This window comes from Kogia breviceps, chromosome 3 (genome assembly GCF_026419965.1).
Source record: "Kogia breviceps isolate mKogBre1 chromosome 3, mKogBre1 haplotype 1, whole genome shotgun sequence".
Classification (NCBI taxonomy): Eukaryota; Metazoa; Chordata; class Mammalia; order Artiodactyla; family Physeteridae; genus Kogia; species Kogia breviceps.
The window spans coordinates 151145267-151167237 of record NC_081312.1 but is presented as its reverse complement, the minus strand read 5'-3'; the positions used below and the strand labels follow the sequence as shown (position 1 = coordinate 151167237).

Below are 21971 nucleotides of genomic sequence, written 5' to 3'. Positions count from 1 at the left end.
ACCTCCTTGGGGTGAGGAGAGGAAATGGAGGGCAGAGTAGCCAGTAGTCGAGACTGGTGGGATAATGTCGCTGGCCTGAGGTTGCCTTGGAGAGCTGGCAGTGCACAAGGGTGTCTGGCAGGAGGTCACACCCTTCTACCTTCTACCTTCAGCAGCTCTGGCTTCGGGGACAGAGGGGGCAGCCTCTGCACAGAGCTGATGCCACAGACATTGGGTCACTTCCCGGCTCTGACCTCACTCGTTCATTCATTCCTTTACTGAACCCCTCTTCTGCCCAGACTCTGGAGCTAGTGTGCCCTTGGCAGTGCCCACTCTGCCTCCAGGGGCTCCCGGAACAATGGGGAAGACAGGCGAAGGCAGTGCAGTGGGAGCCCCAGGGTGGAATGCAGAGTCTGTGAGCAGAGCCAGCACCACCCCCACCCCTGTCACCTACGCCTTTCACCAAACACTGAAGAGGAACTCCTGCAGGGACCTGAAGCCTGGAGACCTTGGAGTAGCCCAGGGTCAAGCAGGCCCCACACCCACCTCTTTAAAAATGTTGGGTTGTGGGGCTTCCCTGTTGGCGCAGTGGTTAAGTATCCGCCTGCCAATGCAGGGGACACGGGTTCGAGCCTTGGTCCAGGAAGATCCCACATGCAGCGGAGCAGCTAAGCTCGTACACCACAACTACTGAGCCTGTGCTCTGGAGCCCATGAGCCACAGCTACTGAGCCCTCGTGCTTGGAGCCCATGCTCCAAAACAAGAGAAGCCAACGCAATGAGAAGCCCACGCACCGCAACAAAAGAGTAGCCCCTGCTCGCTGCAACTAGAGAAAGCCCGCGCACAGCAACAAAGACCCAATGTAGCCAAAAATAATTAGTTTTTAAAAAATGGGTTGGAGCAGGGTCTGTTCAATTTCTCAGTCCCCAGGAGCAGCCACAGAAAATGCAAGCAGCCTCCTTCAGTTCAGCCTCCAGCTCCCAGAGAATACAACCATGTCCATTCAGCACCATCTTAGGAGGACAGAAGCACACGGACTTTCCCTGAACCCAAACTGGGACCTGTGGCAGCTGAAGACAGAGGTGGTGATAGCAAAGCCAATCCAGGCTGGGCGCTGGTAGGGGTCCTCCATGAGCGCCGAAATCAGCACCACCTGGGAGGAGGGGTGGGGACAAATCCACAAAGGAGCTCCAGCCTAGGACCCTTTACTGGCCCACCCTCCCCAGGTACAGGTAGGCCTGAGGGTGGGGGCTCGGGCTCTCCCACCCTCGCCATCACCCCTCTGGAGGGCACAGGAAGGATTAGAATCTGACTCTCCAGCTGTATACATACCTTCCCCAGCCCCTCTCCCACCATGAGAACTTGCTCCAGAGAGCTGACAAGTCCTTGCTTATCTCCAGGGACAGGGAGCCCACTACCTCACTGGAAGAGAGCAAACATGGAGAGCCCAGTCTATGCTGAGGGCTGTTCAGGCATTTTCACACACAGTAATTCACTCCTTTAATCCTTCCACCAGCCCTGCAAGACAGGCACATGATACCAGTCTTTTTTTATGCAGAAACTATAGAGTTCAGAAAGGTTATGTAATTGCCCAAATCCACACATCTAGGAAATGGTGGTAGTTAGGGTAACATAGATCTCAGTTTGCCCTGAAGAGTCCCAGTTTGCATCTGCTACCCAGGTGTAATAATTAAGATAGCTCCCTTTCATTCTTGAAAGTGCTCCAGTTTAGAAGATAAATTATAAGGAGTCCAGGTCTATGCTTTTTCCCTGAACAATCCAACCTCCTGTCCCAACCCCATTTTTCCAGCCAAAGCCCCAGGGGCTGCCTGCTCAAAACTTCAGGCCCCTGGGGCAGAAGCTGCAGAATTATCAGCCAGCACAGCTAAGCTGTGGTTTTTTATCCAGAAGAGGAAGCAGAGGCTGCGGTCCAGGCCCTCTTGCTCTTCTTAAGAAACTGCTTCTCCTCTGGCTTGAAGCTGCTCTGAGCCCCCAAGGCCCACCCTGTGCTTGGGAGGCTCCCAGAGTCCCCGCCCTGGCTCTCCTGCTCTGAGCAGCAGCCTGGGTTGGTGGCAGGGGTGAATCTCACCCAACCCTGGGCCCCCGTCCTGACAGAGGCCTCTGAGCAGAGAGACAGTGGCCCCTAAGGCCTTTAGCGGAGGCCAGGGTGGCGTCCCCAGGAGGCTCCAGCGGTCACTTCTCACTCAAGGCAGAAATCACTTCCCGCACGTGGCATCACAGACAGGGTTTGGAGAAGCAGGCTGGTGGGACGTGCTCGGGGGACCCAAGCCTCTACCGGCCCCTGCTAGGTGCTCCAGGCCATGGGCCCAAGCCCCGTTTGCTAGGAGTCAAGGGCTCAATTTCCACAGTTGTGCAGGACACCGCCAGAGCTGCTAAGACAAGTACCTTTGGCCTTTAGAAAGCTCCTGCCTTTCAAACAACACTCACTCTCCTGTTCTCCCCACCCCCAGACCAGCTTTCCTCAGCCAGACCCATGTTCCATGTTGGCAAGAGGAGAAGGAAGAAGGAAACAAAACCCCACAGAGGTTAGAGTGGGCTGCTGGGCCCTGTTCTGGTTGCGGGGCAGAGGACAGAGGACAGGACAAGAGGCTAGCCAGAAGCCTGAACTTGAGTCCACACAACCAAGTGGTTCTAAGGAAGGGAGGCATCTCCCAGCCAGGGAGGAGGGCCTGAGGCCGTGTCCCTACTGCCTGCAGGTGTGGGGGATGGGCTTTTGGTGTCATCACAGCTCAACCGCGTGGTTCCACCATCCCACAGAGAGTTTGGTGAGCATTGGTAACCTGGATGGCCCCTCAGCCTACTCAGGATGTGGGAGCTCACTCCAGCAGGCCTCTGTCTGTCCCTGTGGGTCCCACACACACGGCCTGTCCTGGTCCCATGTATCCTCAAGCTCCCACAGAGGTCGGGCCCTGTCACCTGCCCAGCTTTGTGTGGGAGCAGGTCCTTGCGTCTCCCTCTGCGGGGCAGGAGCTGGAGCCAGGCACTGCAGGGGAGGTGACTGGACATCCAGACCCGGTGACCTTCACTGCTCTCGGGACAGGTCTGAAACCCCAGCCTGGAAGGAGGCGTGTTTGAGAAACGAGACCTGCGGCCGGAGTCCCTCTCAAGGCCAGCACCCCGGAGCCTCCTCCCCAGCGAGGGGCCCCCCCAAGCCTCACGTGACTTGGGGAGCAGGGAACCCTGCTAACCTCAAGACGGAAGCATCAACCTCTGCGGCAGCCGTGGTTTGACAGTTACTGCGAGAGCAGGCCTCCCACGCCAGCCCCACGAGCCTGCCACGTGCAGGCCACACGTGCCCTGCCTCGGGGGACCGCCATCCACTTGTCACCACCTGGTCCCGGCTCCCAGCCCAGCGGTCCTGCTCCCTTCGCACTCGCTGGGTGACCTTTGCAAGCTCTATGGCCTTTCTGAGCCTCAACTTCTCATCTGCAAGGTAAATGTAGCCGCTGGCCCTGTTGCCTGAGCTGGTTGCCAGCACCTCTGGTCAGAGGTCCCACAAATGTTTGCTGGGCCAAACACAGAGATCCAGGCATGGCCCTGGCACTCGGTGAGGTCACGGGGAGGGAAACAGTGATCACTCACCCCGGGGGAAGGAGAGGAGAAGCAGCATTGGGATATGGGGGTGCTGCGGGAGCCCCCAGGGGAGACCTAGTCCAGTCCAGGGGTTACAGGAAATGAAGTTTGAGCCTTGGAGAATGAGTAGGAATTCAGAACACGAGAAGGACACCCCAGGGAACCGCAAGGGTAAAGGCTGGAGGTGTGATGGAGCTTGGCCTGAGAGGGGACCTCCCCGGGGTTAAGCACGGGCTGGAGTACGTGGAGGAGCCGTCCGAGATGGTCCTGGCTGAGGAGCGGGAACCTGTCCCCAAGGAAGGCTCTGAAGCCAGAGACATGATCCGATTTGCCTTCAAAAAATTACTCTGACCCCAGGGTCAGAAAAGGATTAGAGTGGGTGAGGCCGGACGCCAGCAGACAGGCAGGAGGCTCTTGCTTATCCAGCAAGAGAAGTAGCAGCTCTCAGGGCAGCAAGGTGGCAGGAGTCAACAGATCCCACTGGCCAAGGAGGGGACATGGGGCAAGGACAGGGGCTGTTGACATGCTTTGAAGACATCCCCGAGAGAGAGAGATCCCACATCAGGGAGACCAACAGTCCTGGCCCTTTCCAGGCAGGAGGATGCTTTGTTGCCTGAGGGGCCAGTTTGGGACCCCCTGGTCCAGGCCCCAGTGCAGCCTCCCTAGGGCCCAGGATCTCCTGCGATGTGTGGGGTATGCATGCGTGTGCGCATGAGGGTTCTGTCCAGCCCACGCTGCCTCCTCCGAGCTTGGCAAGTAATTCCGCGAAGGCCACACCAGCACCCCACAAAAAAATGCCAATTTTATGCTGTAAATCCATGCCACCCTGCTGCCCAGCCTGGGGACCCAGGTCCCTCGTGGGCTGTAGGAAGGGCCATGCCATAAGGCACCGTACTCGGCATTGTATGTCTCTTAAATGACAGCTCATTTTTTTAAAAAGGCTACAGAACAACGTGGCTAGTAAAGATTTTACTTGTCACTTTACCTGTGTGTGTGTGTGTGTGTGTGTGTGTGTGTGTGTGTGTGTAGATAGAGAGGGTTGCTCACCAAAATATTAACAGTAATGGAATTGAGATGATTTTTACTTTTCTGAATTGCTTGACTTTTTACAAAAAACTCTATCATTTTTATAATCAGAATAAAGCAAGGAAGAGCCACTCGGCCACCTTGGGGTTTGGCTTTGCTCCAGAAGGGCTGTGGGGTCAGAGCCCCCAGTGGACTAGGAATAGGCTGTGGGTGTGGAGCAAGCACCCCCTCCCAGGGCCAGCCCAGGGCCAGGACCAAGCGAGGCCAGCAGGAGTCAGTGGAGTTGAACTTGCACAGCTGAGGCTGGAGTGTCCCTGTGGCCTCCAGGCTGGGGAGCCCAGGGTCTGGCCATGGCCCCTGGGGCCACCCTGCCCATTCCTGAGCAGAAGGTAGCACTTCCCCACCTGGCCACCCTTCTCACTTCCAGGGGGCGAGTGCCCTGTGCTGGGTCACCTGCCTAGGTGCCAGTGGGGAGCACAGCAGGAACTCCAGCTCAAGGAGACGGTGCTACACAGGAGAAAGGAGAAGGGGGCCCCAGGTGGCCTGCAAGGACCCCCACCCTACAAGTCCTGCCACTCCCTCCACAGTCCTTAGCTGAGGTCTGCGCTTTGCCCCAGACCGGGGTTCTGGCTGGAAGGACCACACAGCAGGTGCCTAATAACATTTGTTGGATGAGCGGGAGAAGGGGCCGCTATGAAGGCACCTCCCTAGACGGCCCTCCCCATGGAGGATGAGATAGGAGGAGGGGGACGGGGCCTGGGGCCCACTGGGTCTTAAAATCCTGCTGCCTACTTGACACTGCCAGGCCTGTGGGGAGGCTTCCCCCTTACTGCTTCTGTTGGCTTCACCAAGACAAGTGAAAGTTGCCTTCCAGTTGGCCCCGGTATTCACTTAGATTTCCTTTTGTATGTGTGCATTGATGCTTTTGATGATTAGTGTCTTACTCGTTCTCAGAAAGCTGGCCAATTTCCCCATTTATTGATTTTCTGGAGTCCACTCACGTGTGGGGAAGACCAGGATGCATGGACAACTTGGAATTCAAACTTTAATCATCGCTACCTATGCAGAGCTTCATCCCAGCTGAGAAGGCAGAAGCCTAGGTCAGTGGTTCTCGAGCTTCAGCATCTCTGGAGGGCTGGGTAAAACAGTTTCTGGGTCAGAAGATCTGGGCTGGGGCCTAAGGGTCTGCATTTCTAACTTGCTCCCTGGTGATACTGAGGCCACCAGCCTTTTTTCTTTTTGACTGCTTTGGGTCTTTGTTGCTACGCGTGGGCTTTTTCTAGTTGCAGCGAGCGGGGGCTGTTCTTCTTGCCGTGTGCAGGCTTCTCATTGCAGTGGCTTCTCGTTGCGGAGCACGGGCTCTAAGCACACGGGCTTCAGTAGTTGTGGCGCGTGGGCTCAGTAGTTGTGGCACACGGGCTTAGTTGCTCCTCGGCATGTGGGATTTTCCCGGACCAGGGATCGAACCCATGCTTCCTGCACTGGCAGGCCGATTCTTAACCACTGCGCCACCAGGGAAGTCCCCGGGCCCACATTTTGAGACCTGCCTAGGGCAGAGGAAAGGGCACCAGGGGTCAGCCCTCAGGGTGAATACAAACCTTAGCTGCTGGGAACTTAGCTGTGGGCGTTGGGCAAGGCAACCTCTTTCATCCTTGGTTTTCTGCAATGTCAGCCGAGCCTTTAGGGTGGGCCGGAAGCCTTCAGAGGGTGTTTAGGAATGTGTGGGTGGAACAGCCTTGCTTGGTGAGAGCTATTTGCAGGAAGGGGTCTGGTGTCACGGAAAAGCTCCTCCAGCACCCAAGTATGTCTTCAACAGACTTGGCAACAGGGAAGCAGAAGCAGGAACACTGTTTCCCGCAGGCGCTTTGCAGAGAGCACTGGAGGTAAAGGAAACCTTAAAAGTGGTGGAAAGAGTGTAAGTTGAGATTTCCCAGTCCTTGCCAGCCTGTGGAGTCAAATGGGGTCACATGACCCCCCAAATTTGCTGGAGAGCAGAGTTCTGTCTCCCTGCCAAGCCAGGCAAATGCCACTTCATGATACAGTCCGTTGGGGATTTGGCTTGGGGTGCCAATGTGCTACAGAGGCTTTCCAGAAAACCATCATTTCAGCATCCACTTAGAGCCTGGTCCCTTTGCCTCGACCCTACAACGTCCAAAGCCAAACCTCAGAACAGGATGGGGCCAGTCACCCCGCGGGCTGTGTTTCACCAGTTCATAGCAAGGAAGACTATCAAACGGCTCTGGAGTCAGAGTGCTTGAGGTCAAAGGCCAACTGAATCCATTTATTGTGTGACCTTAAGTAAGTTACTTAACTTCTCTGTGCCTGAGAGTGATCATAATAGCATAAGCCTATGGGATTGATTGTTATGAGGGTTTAATGAGATAATGTGTGATCAGCAGGTAGCACACTGCCTGGCACTCACTGAACATGAACTTTTGTTATTGTAGCATAGACCCCCCTATGTTTGTGTTGTCTGTTGCATATATCTGTGCAGAAATTGACTGGCAAATAAACTGGATGTAGTCCTCACTCAGCTCAGCCATTCTCAACCCGATCCTTTTTTTGAAATTGCTCTCTCAAAAAAAGAAGCCACCACCCGAGAGGGCAGTCCTGGAGAGGATGACTTCACCCCGTCTGCACTGGGCACCTGAGAGCATTGGGATGCTGTCTATGAGAAAGAGCTGCAAACTTTCCAAGAATATGGAGATACCAGAGAAATCTGGTTATGGCTTGACTAATAAGGTGGAGGCAGAAACACAAGATTCCACTGGCTGCATCAGTGCTTGATACTGGAACGGGAATGGCGTTTTACTGGCTGAACTTGTTGGTCTGATAGAGAAGGAAATGAGGGAAACTGGGAGAAAATGAAGATCTTGAAGAATATGGCTTGCGATCACTAAAAGAATAGGAGGCAAAATTTGGTTTCTCTAATATTTCTGAAATTGATTACTCTCCTTCTGCAATACAGCTTTCTGGAAGTATTATAGAGAAAAAAGTTTTATCTAACATTATGTTGAACGTAGAAGACTTTTGGGGGCTTCCCTGGTGGCGCAGTGGTTAAGAATCTCCTGCCAATGCAGGAGACACGGGTTCGAGCCCTGGTCCAGGAAGATCCCACATGCTGCTGAGCAACTAAGCCTGTGTGCCACAACTACTGAGCCTGTGCTCTAGAGCCCGAGAGTCACAACTGCTGAACCTGCATGCCACAACTACTGAAACCCATGCACCTAGAGCCCATGCTCCACAACAGGAGAAGGCACTGCAATGACAAGCTTGCACACCACAACGAAGAGTAGCCCCAGCTCGCCGCAACTAGAGAAAAGCCCACGTGCAACAATGAAGACCCAATGCAACCCAAAATTAATTAATTAATTACTTTTTTTTTAAGTTATAAAAAAAGACTTTTTGAATCCTTCCACAAAGCTGTCTGGATTCCATATTTGTATTGACAAAGGAACTTTTGATGCCATAAGCCTTAATCCTGACAATGCAATTGAGAAGAGGAAGCAACATGTGAAATCTCTCTCCAGGGTGAGAGAATAAACCTGACACAGAAAATGCAAGTGCAAGTAAATGTTTAGTAAGTACACAAGATGCACATGTTGAATAGATAAAGTGGGTTGGTAAAAAAAAATCATGAGCATGTAAGTGGTTGGGTTTTAGAGATCAACCAAGAATAATTTAAAATTTTCTTCTGTATTTGAGATGTAAATATTTTTCTTTCTGATTAAAAAAAGATTACTGTAACTGCTGAACAGTTAAAAACTTTAAAGCAGTAAATGAATTTACCGGAAAAAAAAAAAAGCCTCCTTCAGGCATGGACACATCCAGCTATCTAATCATCATAAGCAACCAGATTCTGGGTTCTGGAAATTGGCAGACAGCACCTCCTAACATAGGAGGTCTCAATACAGACTCTAGGAACCCCTGGAAGACCCAGGGATGGATGTCAGAGGGTGTATAAACCTCTAAATTGTATGTACTCTTTTTGTATGTCTGTGCAGATTTCTGGGAAAAGGGCCACGACTTTCTTCAGATGGTCAAAGAGGCCAGCTCCCCTAAAAAGTTAAGAGACCCTGCCTCAGAGAGGCTGAAGAAGGCCTCAGCAGGCTCCCTGGACAGTACAGCTTCTCCCAGGAACACACAGGGGCTCCCTGAAACCAAGACCCAGGACTGAGCTAGCTCTGCACCTCCTTACCTGAGAGCCAAGCCTTCTCCAAAGTGAGGAGAGGACTCAACACTACAAAATGGTGAGAACAAATTAGGAAGTGTAAACACCAGGCAAAAAAGTCTGATGACAGTTTGTCATAATGACCAGCTGCCTGCAATCTGGTGGGGGAGACAAGCCTCGGGGAAGAGGGAGGGAGCTGCCCCATCACAGACCAAGCAGATGGTGTGCTCCGGCGGGGTGGCTGGGACAGCCAGAGCATCGGGCATGGAGAGGTGTGCAGAGTCCATGGTGCAGCTCAGACTAAAACAGCCGAAGGAGTTGCAGAGCAGGGTCAGTGCAGGCTCTGGGGCGTATCAGCTACGTGAGCCCTTAGCTTCCCTTAGCCTCACTTCCTCATCTGAAAAATGGGATTTGGTGGGATGGTGGTAGATACCTGGCCTGTCTCCTCCTGGGCTTGCTGTAGATCCAAGAAGCCTGTGCATGTTGTGATGGGTTCAAGGTCGGCTGCAGCAACAGCTGGGGCCTGGGTGGCCTGAGTCTGAATCCCAAGTTGGCACTTCCTCCCTGGGCGCTCCTGTGTCTAATGGGGTCAGGGTGGTCCGGCCACGGGCTCGCTTCCTGGACTTCCCAGAGCATGGTGAGCGCTGGGCAAGCCTTGGCCACCGTCCTCATTCACACGCTCAGCGGGACACCCTCGGGGGCTACTGTCAGCCCCCCCTGTTTTGGTAAGAGCTGTGCAAACAGAGGGCTGGGATTGAACAATAGAGAGGAATCCAGGTGGGGGTGGGAGAGGAGGAGGAGGGGGCATTTAGCAAGGAAAGAGCCAAAATGTCCCAGAGAGAAAAGCAGTTGCAGCTTTATTATGGGGAAGTATGAGATTCCTTTTCCCCATCTCCTCACAAAAATACTCCAATAAAGTATTTCTTGTTTCCCTGCGGAATGGATCTTTTCTGAGCTCAGCAGCTCCATTACAGGGAGCCTGCGCTTCCCATGCCTTTACAGGAATCCACCCTTACCGCAACCTGTGAGAGGGTCCTGCTAGTCCCTGAGGCAGCTAAGCCCTGAAACCAGGCAGGGTTGGGCCTGGGATTCTCCTCAGGCTGCCTGATGTCATCAGGCTGGTGGGGCAGGACGAGAACAGGCCAGGGGCTGACAACACCCAGGACACACTGAGAGGTCGACCCACCTGCCCAGAGGCTCCTGGCCCATCCTTTTTTTTTTTTTTTTTTTGACCAAGTCCCACGGCATGCAGGATCTTCCCTGACCAGGGATTGAAACCACACCCTTGCAGTGGACGCGCAGAGTCCTAACCACTGGACCACCAGGGAAGTCCCTGGCCCATCCTCTTGATGGAGTGTCAAGCTGCACTGCCCTGGCATGGCCCATAGTGTGCCCGCAGCCCCTTCCCTGGGCAGGTGGGGGACCCTCCCAGAAAGGCCTGACCGACCCTTCTTCAGCCCTGATCCCAGATTCCCCACCTAGTCTGATGCTGCTTCCTCACCAGGACAACTCAACCTGCCGCCTGGCCCAAGATCCTGATCAGGTCCTGGGCTGGTGATGAGAGCGTGGCTGTGGGGCAGTGGGTGAATGGGGTGAGGCAGGCATGAGGGGAAGTGAGGTCACTCCTCCTGGGAGGGCTTGGATTGGTGGTGTGCCTCCTGGCCTGGCCCCCCTCCCCAGTGACGCTCCGGACCAAATTTCCCCAGGGGAAGGGCCACAACCATATGTTCTCTTCAAGGCCCCAAGATGGGAAGTGAGCTGCTCATGCCACAGGCAAAGACCTTCCTGCCCTCTGAGGTTGGCTACCCTGATCCCGAGGCCCCATATCTGGGGTTGGAATATCCAGTTCTTCAAACCTGTCTGTTCAGTCCTTCAAACCTGTTGCTGTCTTGCTACGTGACCTTGGGCAAGTCGCTTCCCCTCCCTGGGCCTCAGAATCCTCACCAATAGAATGAATGATCCAATATGCCCACCCACTAGGACATTCCAAAACTATGAAATGTTCATAGCCATGTGATTTTACATAATCAGAGACGCATTCCTTTAATCTGACAAAAATGTAAATGGCCTTGGTACATGACTCAGCAGTCCTCAACCCTGGCCTGTACACCCACATCACTTAGAGATCCCACCCAGACCCACAGAATCCGGGTCTCTGGGCCTCTAGGCCTCTGGGTGGGCAGGACCTGGAGATTTGCATTTGTTAAGGGGCTGCCTAGGAGAGGATTTCAGACTTTAGAAGGCAAAGTGAGGGGAGAACACAGACTCTCCCTACCCCAATACCTGACAAAGTGAGCAACAACGACAAATTATGAAGAGAATGAGCCAACACACTAAGAAGACAATCTCCAGAGCAGTGGCCTCCAGGGCCCTCCGTCCTCACGAATCCTGGGCTGCCTGGGACATGGGAGTAGGACATAGGCCTGGCTAGGCAGAGGGGGTCTGGGGTGCAGGGTATGTGAGGGATGGCAGGAAACAGAAGACCTGTGCCCCCAGCAAGGGTGGCCTTGGTGGGGGGAGTCTCCCCCAAACCCTGTACATTTGAGCTCCCAAAAAGCAGACTAAAAACAACACAGCTCTCGAAACCGTCCTTCTGGGGGAAGGCAGCCTGGTTCCCATGTGAGAAGTGGTGGAGTTGCTCAAATTAACTGAGCAAGATGAAAAGAACTCGCAAGGCCACCCTGCCATCTGCCAGGAAGGGGAAGGAAATCTCTTGAGGGCACGGCTGGGAGGGGATGGGGCTGAGGATCAAAGGCAGCTTCCCTGAAACTAATAGCTTCAGGAGAAAGAAAAGTTAATGAGAAGATGAGTCGGATATAAAAAGAGCACAGAGGAGATGATTAAAAAATAGCATCAGGGTCTTCCCTGGTGACATAGTGGTTAAGAATCCACCTGCCAATGCAGGGGACACGGGTTCGAGCCCTGGTCCGGGAAGATCCCACATGCCACGGAGCAGCTAAGGCCTTGCGCCACAACTACTGAGCCTGCGCTCTAGAGCCCATGAACCACAACTACTGAAGCCTGTGTGCCTAGAGCCCATGCTCCGCAACAAGAGAAGCCACCGCAATGAGAAGCCTGCGTACTGCAACAAAGAGCAACCCCCGCTCGCCGCAATAGAGAAAGCCCGCACACAGCAACGAAGACCCAACGCAGCCAAAAATAAATTGATTAATTTTTTTAAAAATATATATATATATAGCATCAGGAGATGCAAAGAGAACTTGAAGAGGAAAGGACACACACTAAGGACCCAAGCAGGACCACTGCACATCTAAAAACTGAGTTACAACACAGGGCCCAGGTCTGAAAAGCAAATTCATGGCACAGAGAGAAACTTGAATTAGTCACAGTGAATTCAGAGAAAGAGGACACATAAATTCAAACAACTAAAGAGAAGTTGATCATTATGGAACACAGACCTTCCTAGCTCAGAGGGCTTGGAGTCCCTGAAGTAGATTATCCAACAGCTAAAGCAAAAGAATGTTTAGAGAAACTCCCTGAAACAAAGGGAGAACCCATTGTCTTGATTGAAAGGGTACAAGAGGGATTCAGACTGATGACACTGGGAGCCCACTGAATCCGGTGGAGTTGCTGGACTTTAAGGATAAAGAAAACAACCCTTCAGGCACCCATGAGGAAAAACCAAGTCAACAATGAAGGGAGAGAAAAATCAGTCTGGCCTCATGAAAAGAAAATAGAAATGGAGTCAGTATTGCTAAGGGAGCTCTCTAAAATGGAGCCGGAGGCTACTGAAGGAGTGAGACTTAAGCACGCCTCAGCGCAGATGGAATCTTCTCGTCTTAACACAGGCATCCAGAACATCTGTCCAATGTCCCAGAAACTCCAGATACTTATTGGATACTTACCCTCAAATAATTCATGACAGCCAATCCCTTAAGGACAAATATTTCCTTTCTTGCCTCAGTATAGCCTCGTGGCTTTTGCCTTTACAAGCCCCTGACTCTTCCTCTTCCCTGGAACACTGTTTTGGTTTTACCCAAGTCTGTTTCCTGCCTTAAAATCCTTAAGACCCCAAATAAACTCTTTTCTTATTTGTAGCCTTGTGAGGGTTGTGCTTTGTTTTTTTTTTTTTGGTTGACAGCCTCAGATTTTTCCACAGCAACATTCAAGACCAGAAGACAAGGGAGCTGAGTGTTTGAAGTGGTATGGAAAGGAGGAAACCAAGAATTTGACACCCAGTGAGGTTGTTTGGATTCATAGACAACATGGAAAGGGTCGAGGAAAATAGCACCCTTGAGCCTTTTTTTGAAGAAGAAAAAACAAAAAACATACTCAGCCGTGAAATCTAGCTAACCATTAAAAGTGTTCGTTTTGGGGAGTTCCCTGGCGGTCCAGTGGTTAGGATTCGGCACTTTCACTGCCATGGCCTCAGGTTCAGTCCCTGGTTGGGGAGCTCAGATCCCGCAAGCCACACAGCACAGCCAAAAAAAAAAGTGTCCATTTTTTCAAAGGTAAACTCATGACTCTCAGACAATATAAAATGAACACATGTCAAAATTTTTATTAAACTCATTAAGTAATTAGGGAACAAGTAATGTTTTCCAATTGATTCAAAGGAAAATTGGAGCAACACACACATATATAGGCAGATAAGAAATACTGAAATGAATTTACATATACGTGTAAAACTGATCAATGGCCACAGACAGCAGTCAGTTGTATTCCACTGGACAAAACCATTTGCATTTCTGATGGACAAGCCCTACTCTAGCTTTTCTACAACTTAGATTTGCTCAGAGACAATGAACAGCATGAGTCCCTAAATGCAGGACACCCACCAGTCTTTTTTGTTGTTGTTGGTCTAATTCAAAGTCCTTCACAGATTTTCCTGATTCAGCCAAGAAATGACTCCGAATGCAAAACTCAGGGATACAGTGAGCTTATAAAATGGAATGGAATCTATTTAAATACAGGACTAAGATGAAATACTTGGAGAATTATAGTTGCAGAACAGAGTATAAGTGTTATAAACCTTGACAAAGTGAAAATATTAGCATCAAAATCAGGAGCTGTAGCGTGTGGGGAAGGAGGATGTATACAGGAAGTGATCATCTTTTTCATCCCAAGAAATACTGAGCCTGCCAAAAGTGAAGGGTTTATTCTTTTTCCCCAAGACTCCAATCTCTTAATGAGTTTCATAATTTTTTTCTTACTGTTAGAGACATTCATTATGGACTAATACCTCTGTGGAAAGTAAAAAATTATTTAAGATTCAGCAATTTTTTCATTTTCTTTCTGTTAAAGTCAATTAAAATTAAGTAGTTTAAAATATAGCAGGTGTGGTACAATCCCATTTTAAAAAATTATTTCCACCTATTTACCTTTCTCTCTACCTGTACCTCGTTGTCTCTCCAAAGTTCTCTGTGTACAGAAGATGTTCCCCAAATGTTAACAGTAAATGATGGGCTGTATTAAGCATCTACTCTGTCCCAGAAAGTACTAGGAGCTGAGAATACAGCAGAGAACAGAAGAGATAAAAATCCTGTGCTCAGGAAGTTGGCGTTCTAATGGGATTTATGGCTTCCTTTTTTGTACTTTTCTAGATTGCTTGTTTTGTTTTGTCTGAGAACAAGCATGTGTCATTTTTATATAAACAATGGTCATTACCTTCACACACATCTCAGATGATTCTTCTGAATAGCCAGAGTTGAGAACCACTACATTTTAAGCTGTATGAGTCATTAACACTTTAATGTAAATACGGTTTTTAGCAAGGCAGCATGAGGACCCAGAGTCTCTGCAGATCCCCACCTGGGCACCTAAATCCTGGGAAGAGCTGAAGAGGGCAGTTGTTTTCCAGGATCTTCAGCCCCTCTCGGCTGGAAGAACCATTGAGCTTGTCTCCCGTCCCCTCGGACAGAGTTTCCTGTCCCTGTCCTGGGATCCTAAGCCTGTGAGACAGATGCCCATTCTAGCTGGCTCTGAACCCAGGCATCTGAGAGCCCGGCCCAGCCTTGGTAAGTGTCTGGGACGTGCCCGGCCAGGGTTCTCCTCCCTGTAGCCTTGGGGGCACCCGAGCCCCATCTGACTCCACTACCCTCACCTCCCACTCCCACCTCTTGAGTGCAGCCCTGACCCCATCCTTCTCCATTTTCACCCTCACTCTAGCCACCCTGGCCTAAGTTCGCCTTCCCCACACCACCTGGCCTTTGCACCTGCTTTTTCCTCCACCAGAATCCCCTTCCTACCCTCCTTCCCTCACCTCTAGATCCCAAGACCCCGTCCTCTGGAAGCCTCCCTGACATACCTCCCAAACCCACAGGTCAGGCCCCTGCCCCCTTCTGTGGGCTGTGACCCGCCCCGGCCCCTGTGGGCCAGCCTGCCCTGCTCAGCCCTATGGCCCAGTGCCAGCCAGGCCCTGGTGTCAGGGAGCCAGGAAGGCATGTGAGTGAGACTGGGCCTTGGCCTCTGAACCAGTAGGGTGACCTCAGCCAGGTCCCTTGTCCTCGCTATTTCCTCATCTGAAAAATAATGTATGTTTAACAAACAAATGTATGTTTGTTGGGTTTTTTTTTTTTGGCCACTCTGTGTGGAGGCATGTGGGATCCTAGTTCCCCAACCAGGGATAGAACCTGCACCACCTGCAGTGGAAGTGCAAGGTCTTAACCACTGGACCGCAAGGGAAGTCCCATTTTGTTTGTTTGTTTGTTTGTGTTATAAATTTATTTACTTGTTTGTTTTATTTTTCGTTGCGTTGGGTCTTCATTGCTGCGTGCAGGCTTTCTCTAGTTGCAGCGAGCAGGGGCTACTGTCTGTTGAAGAGCACGGGCTTCTCATTGCAGTGGCTTCTCTTGTCGCAGAGCACAGGCTCTAGGCATGTGGGCTCTAGAGTGCAGACTCAGTACTTGTGGTGCATGGGCTTAGTTGCTCTGTGGCATGTGGGATCTTCCCCGGCCAGGGATGGAACCCGTGTCCCCTGCATTGGCAGGAAGATTCTTATCCACTGGGCCACCAGGGAAGCCCTGTTTGCTTTTTTTAATAAGGACATCGTAAATCTTCTTCATGGGGTCCTTGAAAGATATAAAAAAGATAACATGTATTTCTTATTTTAAAGTTCATTAAAAGAATAACAATGAGATATAAGCTTAAAAGAGGAGGGGAAGTGAAAGGGGGAAATCATCAAGTCAGTAACGGAAGAAAATTGATAAAGAGTTTAATTGGGAAAAAAAGTCCAACTTTCCTGAGGGGAAAGAGATTCCCTACAGAGCCCACTGAGGGTCTGTGGCTCCAGGGGGTCGGACACCATCAGACACCATGGAGGACCCCAGGCAGGGCTGGGTCCCTGGCCTCCAGACCCAGTGGGAACTTCCTTCTCAGACCCCCGTGCCTTCTAGCTCAGCACCTCCTGTGCCCCTTAGAACCCTGGGAAGCATCACCCCACACAGTATCCACCAGCTCCCCCATAAGTTCCCTTGAATCGTTTTCTCTATTCATGTAGCGAGCTCCCTGAGCAAACGCAGCTCTGGGGCAAGCCCCCAGCACCCGTGGGTGAATTGAGGTCACTGCCACCCCAGCAGTGCCAGGTGAATCTCCAGGCAGGCGGGAGCTTGGGGGGCGGGGGTGAGGGCTGGGGCTGTCACCCTGTGTCGCCTGATGTGCTTCCTCCTCCTTCAGGAAACAGTGGCGTGAACTTTTCCCCTCATCTGCCATGGGTGCACACAGAGCGTGTGACAGGCAAGGCTGCAACCTGAGCCCCTGCACCTCCCTGCCCGCGGCTCCCCCACCTTCCCGAACCCACTCGGCCTCTGATCTGCACGCCTACAGCTCCCACTGGGAGAACTTAGAAGTCACATTCACCTCTGTCGGACACGTACTCTGTGTACCAGGTGCTCACCTCACCTGCGAGGTAGGTAAATTGTCCCCATTTTACAGATGGGGAGACTGAGGCAAAACCCCAGCGAATGGGTTGCTGTAGGCCACACAGCTGGGATTGGCAGCCCACGTGCCTCTGAGGTCTTCCAGCTCACCTTTCTGCCCCAGCCCCAGTACCCAGCAGGGACAGAGCAGTGTGATGCAGAGGGTGCTGAGTGAGACTGCATGGGGAGGGGGCCTCTGAGGGACATGGGAGCCCCAGCTGGAGGGTTTATGGCAGCCTCTGAGGGATGGGCACAGAGGAGCTGCCCCCTCCCCTGTGAGCACACTCCAGGGACTCTCGTTCTTTTTCCGGGCTTGCAGCACTCCACTGAGGGGATGCCCAGAATCCCTGATCCCCCTCCCCCACTGTTGGATACGTAGGTTATTTCTAGTCTTGCTAAGACAACATTGCTGTGATGACTACCCTTGTGATGACATCCCTTTGCATGCCTCGTGTGTGTGTGTGTGTGTGTGTGTGTGTGTGTGTGTGTGTGTGTAGGATAAATTCTCCAGGGCTCCAGCAGGCCCCACAGATGGGATGCTGGGCCTCTCGCCAGGAGGACACAGTTTCCAGGAGGACCCCTCACCTGGGACTCACCCAAGCTCACTCCAGGGCCAGCCAGTCCGCAAGAGCCAGTTCCCCAGAAAGACTGCCCAGAACCACCAATAGCCTTTCCCTATGCCAGAGATCTGTTTGGTTGGCTGGTTGGGGTTTTTTAGCCAAAGGGCAGTGCTGGGCTACAGCCTTGGGTGCACAAGGTACAGAGCTGGTCTGGGCAGATTGTTATGCAACTCAAACAAGAAAGCAGAGCTTGGGGAGCAGAGAGGTTCCTGCTGGGCTGCCTGCCAGGGAAGAAGGGGATGTAGGGACCCCACCCATGCAGAAGGCCTGAGGGGTTCAGGGAAGGCGCAGTGACCACCCAGTCCCAGGGAAATTGGTCCAGCCATCGCCCCAGTCCCTCAGCCCCATTCCCTGCATTCCTGGGAGTCCGTCCAGAGTGTCTACATGAGCTCAGAAGCCAGTCTGGGCAGGTACTGAGACTGGATGGCCATTTCCTTCCCCTTTGCCAGCTCTGGCCCCTCAGCTGCCTAGATGGGGTCCCCCATTGATGCAGGAACATCCAATGGGGCCTCCCCTGTGCCCACAGCCTGACCCTTCGTCATGGTAGTGAGCTCTGTGACAGCAGAGTGGGTCTGGGTCATGGGTGCCCAGCACAGAGCCTGGCACATCACAGATGCCCAGTGCTGTGCCCCACTGAACACCCTGACAGCGGCACACCGGCAAGGAATGGGGACAAAGCCGTGCCTGGCCGAGGGCCCCCAAACAGGACCCGCCTTGGGGAGGACAGGAAAGGGGGGTTCCATCAGCACTTCAGCCAGAGCTACCAGCAACAAATTAATGAGGGTGGAGGAAGAGAAATGAAGAAATCCTTCCCCCAGAGCCTGAGGCCACTTGGGATGAGGCTGGAGGAGCCCAAGCCAGCTTCCTTCAAATGGTGCATATATTATATGACATTCCTAGATAGAGAGTCCAGTTTCTTTCACTTCCTTTTGTGCATTTCAGGAATTTTTTTTAGCTAATTAACTTAAGGGCTCTGGTGCCTAGGATTGGGGATTCTAACAAGCCTGGTTTCAGACACAAGGCTTCAGGTGTCCCTGCTCACTTCTGTTCTTGGTAAGCTTTCCCTGCGTCTGTGCGCCAGGGCAAGCTCATTAAACAAAGTGGCCATGCCGATTGTCTGCTCCCTGACCGCCGGTGAGGAAAGGCCGCTTCAATGTCGGTGTCAGAAGATGCGATGGATCCCACTGCAGAAGTGCATTCAACTCCCCTGCAGACACACTAATCAGGAAGTGACAGAGCCACGCAATCCCCAGTTTCCATACACATCGCTGCCTGGCAACTAGCATGTTTTCGTTTTACTCCAGCTGCCTCCACCCTTCGTAAGTGGAGGCTGAAAAACCAGCCCATTTCGGCAACTCCTGTTGGTCTGCTCTGGTGAGGATCAGGGTCAGCCCACCTGCTGCTCACCGCCGAGTGCTGAGAGCAAGCCTCCGGGCCTTTGCCTGCGTGTCCCTCTGGCTGGGGAGCCTCCTGCTACTATCCTTTTAGAAAGAGGTAGAATCGTGACTGTCACACATATATAAAAATGAACAGGTGTTAGAGTGTATTATACTCCTAAATCAATAAGAGAGGTATTATAATCAGTTCAAAAGAGAATGTGAAGAACAGACACATTTATTGATCAGGACTATTGAAATGAATGTGGACACAGAGGCAATACTGAGGAGGGGAAGTCAGTCTGTTCTACAGGTCGGTTCAGAATCTACAGTGTAGACAGGAATTAGTTTGAATCACTATCAGTTACCTGCAATTTGCAGAGTTGTAAAATAGCCTTCATAGACTGGAATCTGATAATCCCAGGGTTGTCCTGCAAGTTGAGATACTGCAGAGCTTTTCCAAAGATTGTACAAAGACTCGCTTACAGCCTTGACCACCCATCGTCCTTCACCTGACCTGCTTGAGGCCACGCCTCCTCAAGGACGCCCTCCTTGGCTCCAGACGGGGTAGGTGCCATCCACTCGGCTCCCCCAGTCCCTGCATCTTCTGATCACACTGTCCCCTCCGTCAGACTATGAGATTCTTAAAAAAGAAGTTGCATCTTCTTGGGACTTCCCTGGCAGTCCAGTGGTTAAGACTCTGTGCTTCCACTGCAGGGGACATGGGTTCAGTCCCTGGTTGGGAAACTTAAGATCCTCCATGCCTCTCAGTGCAGCCAAAAATGAATAAATAAATAGAAGTTGCATCTTCTCTACCTGTCATTGTGCCTGTGAGAACTCAAGAGACATTTGTTGAATGAATGAATGAGAGAACAAAGGAACAATACAGGGTCCTTAAACCAGGGTGGTCCACGGGGTGCCCCCATAAGACAGTAAAAGACCTGTGATGCAGCAGTTGAAGGTCAGCAGTGCCTCGTGAAAATGTGTACGTCTCCAGCTTCATCTTATTAAGGGCATCTCAGAAATAAGGCTCTGAGAGCAGACAAGCTTCGAAATGCTGGGTTAAACATAAACAGCTTCTTTGCTTTTTCCCTTTTCATCACAGCATATCTGAGAGCCTTTGATATATGAGTGACCTATGAATCTCTCAGAAGGAGAACGCAATGTTCCAGCATTGTACATGCTTATCGGATGGTGAAGCAAAGTTTTTAAATGGAGCAAAGGCAAAGGTTCTGGAGAATTCACATTGAGAAACACCAATTTAATCCAACTGACTTGATGTATTTAATAATACACAAATTATTATCCCCTGGGTCAGAATTCTGGCTCCAGCGTTAGTGTTCCTGTGGCCTTGGACAAGTTAATGTCTCTGCACTTCAGTGTTTTCATCTATAAAATGGGACTAAACTTACTTCAAAGTTGCTGGGTGGGGATCAAGTCCGTTACTGTGAGGAAAACACTTAGCATAGAGCCTGGTACAGGGTGTACTCAATAAATGTGAACCATGTCATTACTGTTTGTAAAAACACAAAGGGCCATTTATTGAGTGTGCCTTTGCATCATCTCACTTGATCCTCACAGCAAGCCTGAGGCCAGATGAGGAAGATGAGGCAGATGAGGACAGAACATTTAGGAGGTGAAGTCACTGGCCCAAGGCCTTGCAGCCAGCAAGCATCCAGCATTCTTGGACCAGGCATGAGGCCCTAAGAACAAGCTTAGCCAAGGGCTTGGCATGAGGTAGTTGCTTAAGAAAGACTGGTTTCTCCTCTCCCACCCTCGTCCCTCCTTTCCTTACAGCCAAGAGTCATGCCTGGCCCGTGTGAAGGTCACACCTGGCCAGGGTTGTGGTGGGATGGACAGTGCTCAGGCCAAGGGCTCCCGGGTGCACGGGCAGCGAAGGACGCAGTCTGAGCCTGGCCTTCCTCCCCACCCCCAGCTGAGACGCTCCCTGCCCTTTCTCTTCCTTGTCTTTCCCCCCACCCTGGCCCAACACACCCCCATGGTTATCTGGCGACTTGAGAACCCAGGGGTCCTTCCCTGCTCTTCAGCCATCCTGGTGACAGGGCTTCACTCTCAACACACACAAGAGGCTTAAAATCATTCTTGATTTTAAGAACGAAGCCTGCGCCCTGGGCCTCGAGCTGGCCGGCTGGCCAGGCCACCTGGGGCTGCCAATAGGCTAAACGCAGACCTACACAGAGCCCCGCCCCAGGCCTGGCCCAAAACACTGCCCCAACTGAAGGCTTGCTCAGAAAGATGACTCAGCTTGAGTGCTCAGATGCAATTTTCCATGTTTTATGGACTAAAGGTGTTTTCATAATAGCCGGGGATGATGAGCCAGAAGCAGGCTGTAAACAGAGCAAAAAACCCCGCCCTGGTCTGAGGCCCCACACACAAGGAGGGCCTCTGAGGCTACAAGCTTCTCCACAGTGGTGGCAGGGCCTCCTTCATGCCCACGTGCCAGGGGATCCTTCCTTCACCCTGGCTGATAGCACAGGCCCCGCCCACCCCCCACCCCCAGATGACATGGAGACTCACCCAGGCCACTTCCTTTACTGAGGAGGGAGTTGAGTAACAAAGCTGGTCCTGCAGGCTCAGCGGCCGGCTCGGTCCTCCCCAGGTGCCTCATGCCTCCTGTGAGTCTGGAGGCCAGTGTCCTGGGACCATGAATCTGGGGGCCCTGCTCTGAGCCAGGGTGGGGGTGGGGAGGTGCCACCGCACAGGCAAGGAGGATGTTCCTCCCTACCAGTGATGACAGTCCTGGTTGGGAGAAATGACACACACGTGCTGAAACAGCTAATGGTGTTAAACCAGGAGGATGGTGCTTAATCCTCCCTAAGGCATCAGATGGAAGGGCTGCAGGAGGTGGGGCGGCCCTGCCGGCTCACTTCCCCCACCAACCCGCACTCATTCATTCATTCATTCATTCATCTGTCAGGCACTTTCTAAGGGCCCACCTGTCAGCTTCACCCCAGGCCTTCCCATCTCAGCAAATGGCACCACCAGCTACTTAGGCCAAAAAAAAAAGGAGACATCTTTGATCCCCAATTTTTCTGATCCATCAGCAAATCCCGTCTGCTTTACATCCATTACACATCCAACATCAGCCCATGCCTCGGCCATGCTGCTCCCCTCTGGCTTGGATACTGCAGCAGCCACCAGCTAGACTCTTGACCCTTTGCTTTGGCCTCTAAAATCCATTTCTTCACTCATCAAAGTGACCTCGACACAGCATCATTCTGACTCCACCATTTCCTGTCTTCAAGTCCTCCATTGTGTCCTACTAAATATTAAAACTTTTGGGACTTCCCTGGTGGCGCAGTGGTTA

General features: G+C 51.9%; 1 long non-coding RNA gene and 1 pseudogene across 1 annotated transcript; both read left to right on the top strand.

Annotated features, from left to right (window-relative positions):
- Position 1: 1 nt before the first annotated feature.
- On the top strand, positions 2–16637 carry LOC136793846 (uncharacterized). Its single transcript, XR_010839840.1, has 4 exons — positions 2–3433; positions 5554–5699; positions 8604–8849; positions 16406–16637. It is a non-coding gene; the product is annotated as an uncharacterized lncRNA (long non-coding RNA).
- LOC136793733 (EEF1A lysine methyltransferase 2-like) lies at positions 6984–8159 on the top strand (annotated as a pseudogene).
- Positions 16638–21971: the final 5334 nt, after the last annotated feature.